This window comes from Sceloporus undulatus, chromosome 8, assembly GCF_019175285.1.
Source record: "Sceloporus undulatus isolate JIND9_A2432 ecotype Alabama chromosome 8, SceUnd_v1.1, whole genome shotgun sequence".
Classification (NCBI taxonomy): domain Eukaryota; kingdom Metazoa; phylum Chordata; class Lepidosauria; order Squamata; family Phrynosomatidae; genus Sceloporus; species Sceloporus undulatus.
In genome coordinates, this window is record NC_056529.1 from 6802606 (window position 1) to 6811513 (window position 8908).

General features: G+C 40.8%; 1 pseudogene; it reads left to right on the forward strand.

Moving 5' to 3' along the window:
- Positions 1–2663: 2663 nt before the first annotated feature.
- On the forward strand, positions 2664–2817 carry LOC121914977 (annotated as a pseudogene).
- Positions 2818–8908: the final 6091 nt, after the last annotated feature.

Sequence of the window (8908 nt, forward strand, 5' to 3'; positions counted from 1 at the left end):
ATTTGCGTGAACATGCAAGTTTGTGTCTTTTCTTCCCACCATAAAAAATGCAGAATGATATCTGTGTTATCGCCTAAAGTGGGAGAACCTATGCTTAGCTCTTTTCTACTTCATTATTCCCTGCTTTCCCATTGCTCACATAATCCTTGGATCAGCACCCAGGACTGGTTTTTAATATCTTGGGGTTATTTGTTGTTGTTGTTGTTTCTGTTACATTTTTGGCTCAATTCTATCCCATCCAGGAAACCATATACTCCAGTCTAGGTGTCTGAATAATGGTAGTATCAATTCAAATTAATGAAGACTGAAAGATAAGAAACACAATTAAACTAAAATCAATGTTTTCCTCTCTAACCCAAGGCCAAGAGTCTTGTAATAATTGTGTTTCTCCTTTTTCTTTACTTACTCTTAGTCCAGGATGCACCAATACATAATCCAAGGACTGCTTGAGCCCAGGGCAAACTGACATATGATAGGGATATAACTCTTCAGTTCTCTTTCTGAAAGAAGCAACAAGTGATTTTAGCATTTTTTCCCCCTGCTCCAAGAATGTTTTTAAATCTAGACAATTTTCAAGGACTATTTGCAATGTGGGTCTTATGCTGAGCCAAGTTCACATATACAAAATAATATCTCTACCCAGAAAATGCTGTTTCCTGCCACAAAGGAAGAGTGAATCCCACTACAGAAATGAAAGCGGTACTCAAGAACCTGCTATATGTTGACATCTTAACCAGAAAAAACACTCTACGTTTCCACAAGGATGATCATGAATAGCTTAGAAATATATGACATCACAGAAACGAGGCAAGAATATCATCGATCTCTCTTGCCAAATTTGTATGAGTCATTCAGAACAATGGTTTAGCCTCTGATTATTCAGAATTTATTAGAACATAAATTTCCAATTCGTTATTATTGGAACTGATGTCATGCCTCCTTCCTGTGAGACAATCAGCATTATCAGAGATGATTTACATGGATGCTGGTATCAAGTGTTTTCCCATTATTATAAAACTAAGAAGAAGCTATACTGTAGCACATAAGATCTCTATTAAATGTTGCTGGTAGAAAATGGAAAGAGGTAGGGAACAAAGACAAATGTTGCATTTCTGTTCTCTCCCCCACAAAAGGCAGATTGTGGATCTTCATTCTGAAGCTGTGAGCAAAGGGCCTCCAGCATTCTTCATGCCATTTGAAGGAAGAGGAAATGGGAGGACTATTTCACTAAAGTTCTCCAAGGGAAGAATAAATTCTGCAAGAGATACCTGAGGGTGAGGCTCACCACTAATAATGGCTATATTGCCATTTATTTCTTTTTGCTTAATATTACATACTCTTTCTGATTAATGGTCCTTAGTGTTCCTGTTTTCATTGATGCCCTGCAGGTGAGAACAGTAATAATTATATTGGTTGTATTTTGCACCCTCCACAATGCCTCATCCTTCCAAGACAGTGCCTTATTATTGCTCTGCCTTTGTCTTTGAAGGCTACTTTACATCTTGTTAGCTTTGAATTGCTTGAATTAGCATTTTGGGGGCCTCCTTCCCACCTCAGAATAAATTTCTGGGAGGAATGGACACCTTTTATGTAGTGCATGCACATATAAATGCATGTTATGGGCACATACTACCATTTTAAACTCAGCATTTGTTCAGTGTTCAATAACATACAACATTGCAATTAGACAGCCTCCACATTCTTCGTATATGTTCATCGGAAATATTCTCTTGGTCTTTAAAATGCGGATAGACTCTGTTGTTGCATCTGAGAAGCAGTGAAAAGAATAGAACCTCACCACTAGAAGTGAGGCTTAGTGTGAGAAAAGGAATTTTGTGGACATTGTTTGACAGCTAAATGTCATGCTGAAACGTACATGTCATAATGTAGGATATATAATAGTATGCCAGACTACAGTAGATAGGGTTGACAGGCCAGGACTATTCCAGGTCCTGAGATTTCAGGAACAGAATAAAAAACTGGAAAGCAAGTATTCACGGTAGTATTTGAGAGTTCTTTCTAATATTCAGGGTGTTCCCTTTGTTAAGAGTGCAGACTGCAGCCCCAGAAATTTCTGGTAATAGACCCTAAAGAAGGCCAATTGGTGACAAGGCTGAAATGCATTGGGCTTTTTAAGATAATGAAGTTTGTGGACCATTACACAGCATGTGGGACTTCATTTTCTTTTACTCTTCTCCTGAGACCAGATCTTGAGATCTAGGGATGCCTCCCTAGATGACCCTAATTATGTCACAAGATGCAACTTTGCAACCATGATACATTAAAGCATGAGTCATAGTTGTGCCAAACATATCATTCACATTAAATGCACCTAGTCTTACAAACAAGAAATGTGTGTGTGTGTTTTTGTGCATACGTGAACGTACATGCCTACCCCCCATAACAATTTCCTAATGCTCATTCCTTGGACTTTTGCCTCCTGGAAGGAAATGGATTGTAGTCAGCTATGATAACTTCCTGACAGTAAGAACTTCTTGACAGTAAGTTCTGATGGACAGTGGAACACCTTCCCTCAGAGGGTGGTGGAGTCTTCTTCTTTGGAGGTTTTTAAGCAGGAGATGGACACCAGGAGTGCTTTTATTGCATGTTCTTGAATGAGAGGGTTGGACTGCATGGTCTTAGAGGTCTCTTCCAACTCTATGATTCTTACCTGGCAAGGGAAATACCATGATCATAAAGATGGTTTTCACAGGGTGATGCTCATCCACTGAACTCCAGGTATGCTGACCACTGTGATTTCCCCAAATGCGGGACACTCAACTTCATAATTTGATTCTGTGATACTATGATTATAACTAAGACAAATACCAGGGGCAACTCCAAATATGGAAGGCCTCTTAGGAAGGTACCCTTGGAAGCTCAGCCTCTCTTCCTGGCTTTCACTGTGCCACTATTCTCTGCCTTGCCTTTCTGGCAAAGGAGGGCGACTAAAATGGTGAAGGGTCTGGAAACCATGAAGCCCTATGAGGAACGACTTAGGGAGCTGGGAATGTTTAGTCTGGAGAAGAAAAGGTTAAGAGGTGATATGATAGCCCTGTTTAAATATTTGAAGGGATGTCATGTTGAGGAGGGAGCAAGCTTGTTTTCTGCTGCTCCAGAGTCTAGAACGTGGAACAATGGATGCAAACTACAGGAAAAGAGATTCCACCTCAACATTAGGAGGAACGTCCTGACAGTAATGGCTGTTTGACAGTGGAACACACTCCCTCAGAGTGTAGTGCAGTCTCCCTCCTTGGAGGTCTTTAAGCAGAGGCTGGATGGCCATCTGTTGGGGATTCTTTGATTGTGATTTCCTTCATGGCAGGTGGTTGGACTGGATGGCCCTTGCAATCCCTTCCAACTCTATGATTCTATGACTCTATGACAATGGGTCAAAGGGAGGGTGCAAGGCAATGGAAGAATGCAGTGACAACAAACAGACAGTGGAGGAGAAGAACCAGGAGGCTTCTGGAATAAGCAGTAGACTCCCTGCAGGGTTGTGGGCTTTGGCAAGTGCCCAATTATATTGGAAAGATTATCCAGTTTTATCTCCTGTCCCAGTCAGACTGCAGCATCCCAAATGCCTAAATTACAAACTTCCACTCCCAATGGTTGACGTGTTTGACCTTTAAATATCCCAGATATTGTTGCATGTACTGAGCAAGTTGAAAAGAATTTCTAATTGGGTAGAGCTTTGATGTAAGATTATTTTTTTAAAAAAAAAAACCAGTTGAGATCCAGCAAGGATGAGGATCAGATTTCTACAGTAAAAGCTAATGTGTAGCAATTAGCTATGAAGAATTTAATTAAATACCTCTTTTCCTGGCTTTTTTAAAAAGGACATAACCTAACATTTGCAGCCAGTGATATAAAAAGATTTTAAAAAGAATGACTTCCTCATTTCTTTCGCCGTATAATGCAGGCTGTAAAATACACAGCATGTCAGAAGATATTTCACCAAGCAGCACCATCTGCCTTGCTGGCAGTGTTAGTGTCTTAGAGCAATTTCCTTCTGGATGCTACAGAGCCTCTCCTTTTTAAAAGTGATTGGATGGCCTTTCTGTAGGTAATGGCTTCATCGTCACTTTGTAATGGCTTTATGGTGACGTCTATGGTTATATAAAATGTTTGTTTTTATGCATTCATTGGGGGAACCTGTAAAGATTTCAGGCATGTTTTAAAAAGTACCCCCCCTTTTTTTTTCTTTTTTTGCATGAAGCAACATTTTCTAAACACTGAACTTTTTGAATGTAAATCTATCCTTTAATTATTTAAGGATCGCCATAATTGCTACATATTTCTCTGAATGGTCTCTAGAGACTGAAATATTTACTATCATGTTCTTAGCTAAATATAGCACCATGGTCTGGCAGTACTCTCTACTGGAAAATCTTCACTTGAATGTCCCTCCCTGCCATGCCACCATAGTAGGGTCTACTGCAATGAAGTTTTTGCATGTTATCTGTTGGTTAATAACAACAGTGGGACCAGGATGGACATTTAAACCAAGCCACACTCTCCTGTTAGCTTCTATCACCTATCTTAGGATGTGCCACATCATACTAGTGGAATAAAAAAAAACTTGGTTATTGTGTGTACACATGTTGTTTCCAACTTAAGATAACTCTAAGGCAAGCTTATCATATGCTTTCTTCTTGGCAAGATTTGGGGTTTTTTTTTTTGGGGGGGGGTGTCATTGCCTTAGTCTGAGGCTAAGAGAGTGTGACTTGTCCATGACCACTCAGTGGGTTTCCATGACTGAGTAGAGATTCAAACCCTCATCCTTCAGAGTCCTAATCCAACACTTAAACCACTACACTACATTGTCTGTCTGATCTTGAAACTGGCATATAAACTAGCATATAAATAACATTATGCGGGGGGAAATTGCTTTCACTTTTACATTAAGCAAACTGGTGCATAAAGTAGGTATATTAAGAGAAATGTGCAGAAATGTGTTTTAGCATTAGATGCGTTATCTCTCATTGTTGTGTGCCTTCAAGTTGCTTCTGAGTTATAGGAAGCCTAAGACAATCCTTTCACAGTTTGTTTGTTTTTTTGGACAATATTTGTTCAGAGGGTGCTACCTTTGCCTTTCGCTGAGGATGAATGTGTGACATGCCCATGGTCAACCAGTGGTTTCTATAGCAGAGCGGGGATTCAAACCCTTGTCTGGGAGTGTCCTAGTCCAACATTTAAACCGCTGTTCCTGTACATGACTGTATCTCACCAGCATTCCCATCCCATCCCAGTTCTGTATCAGTGTGTGTAAGCCTTCTTTAATGGAAATCTGCACATATTTTTTCTATACATTTTCCAATATGCCTTTATGCTCAATATGCTCAAAGGCATTCTCAAAAATCGCCACTCTGGGACAGATGTAGAATACGATGGGAATGTCCAGCGGCAGCAACGACATTCTCCTGTGCAGTAAGATGCGTTCTTCATTCCATCCCGTTCTCATCACGCCCCCTTTTTGGAATGCTACGGGCCCATTCTAGGGCCTGCACAATAAAGTCCTTAGATTGGTGTCATCTGATGCAGGAGGAGAGAAAGGACTGTCTTGCCTGAGCTGTCTGGACACCCATACAGACCACTGCAGCCATACCATCTGCCTGTACCCCACCAGAAAGGCCTTTGGAAGGGCTACAGCTATCTTGGGTGTACCCTTAAGACACCACCCAACAGCAGCAGTTGCTTCTGGGGAGGGAGTGCTATAGCCTCCAAATGGCTCATTTAGGATCCTGTGCAGCTGTTGAGCAAGCTGAAAGTCACCCTTTCCCCCTTGCTTCCACCAGTCTGTCTGGCTATACCACTCCATCAGGTGACATCTCCGTTTGGGGTGTCACCCAGTGCAGTCCGAACCCCCTGCAGCCCCCTAGTAATGACCCTGTTTACAAGTGATTTTGTATCCTTGCTTTTACTACGGTCCATATCAACCCTTAGAAATATATAGATTTGTGAAGAAATATATGTTTCTCCCTGTTGCCACTCTTGGTAGCTGTGCCAATAGATACTTCCATAGGAAAATGTAAAGCCCATTGTTTTTCTCCTATGCCCATATAACAACCCTGTATGCCAAGTGGCAAACACACCTTATGTTATAGTATCTGAATTTCTCCATATTTCACCTACCAGAACCAAACAGATTACTTCCCTCCACTCCTCCTAGTCCTTTTTTCTTATAATTTCCAGTGTTGTCACAATAAATAAATAAATAAATAGGAGGAAGCTGAGTTTTGCAACAACAGCTGGTTCGCTTTACAAATACATTTCTTTTCAAGTAAAAACAGAATATGTACTTTCCTCAAGAGTGCACTTCACTGCTACTAAATCCTCATCAAGCATCGAGATAATGACAAGAGTATCATAATGACATCTCCCTGTCAAGTACAGCTAGAATCTTATGCCCGATTGTACCCTCAGGGAAGGCAGATTGAATAAAACCATTCTACTGTTCAAGTATTGCTTATGTGGATTAAAAAAAGGAAAAGCAATCAGCGTCACCATTTTATTAGTGTTCTAACTAGCCTACAATTTGAAACTTACTAAGCCTAATGCAAACTGTCACCCATGTGGAGGGATTACAGTTGCAGATAACAGAGCATACACCTAGATGATGGATGCATGAATGGATAAATTGATAGAGAGATGGACAGACATTCAGTAATAGATTATGCAAAACCCCAGAGTGTGATGTCCTAATGAACCACAACTTATCAGAGAGGTTAGATGGTAGGTGTAAGGCAGTGTGACAGGTAGTGTGATGTAGTGGTTGGAATGCTGAACTTTTGAGATCCATATTTGAGTCCCTACAGAGGTATAAAACACATTTGGTCTGTCTGTCACTACTTCTCAGCCTAACCAACCTCACCGATTTGTTGTGAGGATAAAGCTGTGAATGAGAAAGGCGCATACACCATGTTGAAGTGATTGGTGGAAAAGGATGGAATGCAAAAATAATCTGATAGGGAGTAGTTTCCAGTACTGCTGTTGACTCATAATGGTCTACCAAGGCCAGCTGAATAGGCCTCTATCTCTCAATGTGGCTGCTGCCTGGTAAAGTATGTTTGGGAGGGCATTTATGTCAGAGATCTCTGTTGTCACAACAAACTACAATTCTCTGGAGCTGCAGAAAACAAGCTTGCTTCATCCTCAATATGACATCCCTTCAGATACTTTCACTCGGATATCATATCACCTCTTAACCTTCTCTTCTCCTTGTTTAAGTATTTGAAGTGGTGTCATATCAAGGATAGGACAAGCTTGTTTTCTGCTGCTCCAGAGAATAGGACACGGAACAATGGATGCAAACTACAGGAAAAGAGATTCCACCTAAACAGTAGGAGTGAAACACACTCCCTCAGAGAGTGGCAGAGTCTCCTCCTTCGGAGGTTTTTAAACAGATGCTGGGGGTGCTTTGATTGTGAGTTCCTGCATGGCAGGGGTTGGACTGGATGGCCCTTGTGGTCTCTTCCAGCACTACAGTTTGATGGTGATGATTCTCTAAATGCAAATGGGATAGTATTTAACTTCAGTTCATTATTTGAAGAATTTACAATATTTGCATGAATGTGAAGACTTCAAGAAAGTTAATAAAGCAAAATTTGCAGATTGTGCCATCCTTTTTTTCCTAACAACTCTCATATTTTTGGTGTGTTCTTAATACAGAAATAGACATAGCACATCTGTCATTTATCACAGATGAAGCAGCAGACAAATGCAACAACAGAGCACAATGAAGTTCATAATTCCTAACAAGCCTTTCATTAATTTCCATTAACGGCTGATGAAAATAAAGAAGAAAAAATCCATGTAACCCATTTCTTATCCCAATGAGCAGAAGTGCCGTAGTAGTCAGATAATCTTAAAACGAGAACTGAAGGTATATGTCAAACACGAGATGAAGGCATATTTGAAAACAAAATCTGCAACTGGATTATACAGCTTTTACAATATCCAGGTTCCAGAGGAGGGCTGGGCAGGTGGAGTAGAGAACATTAAGTCGAGGATGAAAGGGATGTCAGCCTTGCATATCAAGTAGCAGGTGAAAATGCCTGCAGTTTTGTTCCAATGTAGTTGGATTGTGCCTTCCAGCACAGCCCTCAGCTAGGCAGGTTTGTGTTGGAATTGCAACAGCAGGAATCCTCCTGGCAGGCATTGTACCTTTGAGACAGCAAATCACATTACATCCTCTTTCTGCAATCTCCACCCAATGTATAGCATTCTCTTTTGCTCTTGGGGGTGGGGGGGGTGGGCTTAGTAAAGAGGAAAGAAAGTTTGATGGGGGAAATAGTTTGGGATGCCTGAGGCTCTCTTCAGATATTAGACTGTTTTCTGTAACCAAATGAAACTGGAGTTAGTATTTTTAAATCAGTATTTGGATGAATTCAGAGACAGGTGGCTGCTAAAGGTCCACTTCTGAGGATAGCAGACTGAGATCTAGACAGCAAGAGCATATCGTCATGGAAAAGGCTAGGGTTCAGGGCCCATTCAAACTGGAAAATTATAGCGCTACTATTCCACTTTATCTGCCATGGTTCCATCTTATGGTATCCTGGAACTCGCTGTTCAGGGTGAGGCATTTAAAATTCTCAGTCAGATCATCCTAGTGTTTCATAACACTACAAATGCCAGGATGAATGGGTGCCAGGCCCCAAATCAGGAAGAAAAATGACCACATTAGGTGATATTGTCATAATTAGTCAAGAAAGCCTCTGGATAGCTATTTGGGGCAAGTATTTTATTTATTTATTTAGGTATTTATATTTTGCCCTTCAGCCCTAATGGCTCTCAGGGTGGCTTACAATTATTATTTTTAATCAGACAGTTCCCTGCCATCAGGCTTAATATCTAAAAGACACGAAACAAAAGCAGAAGGGAATGGTGGAGGGAAAGGGGATGAGGT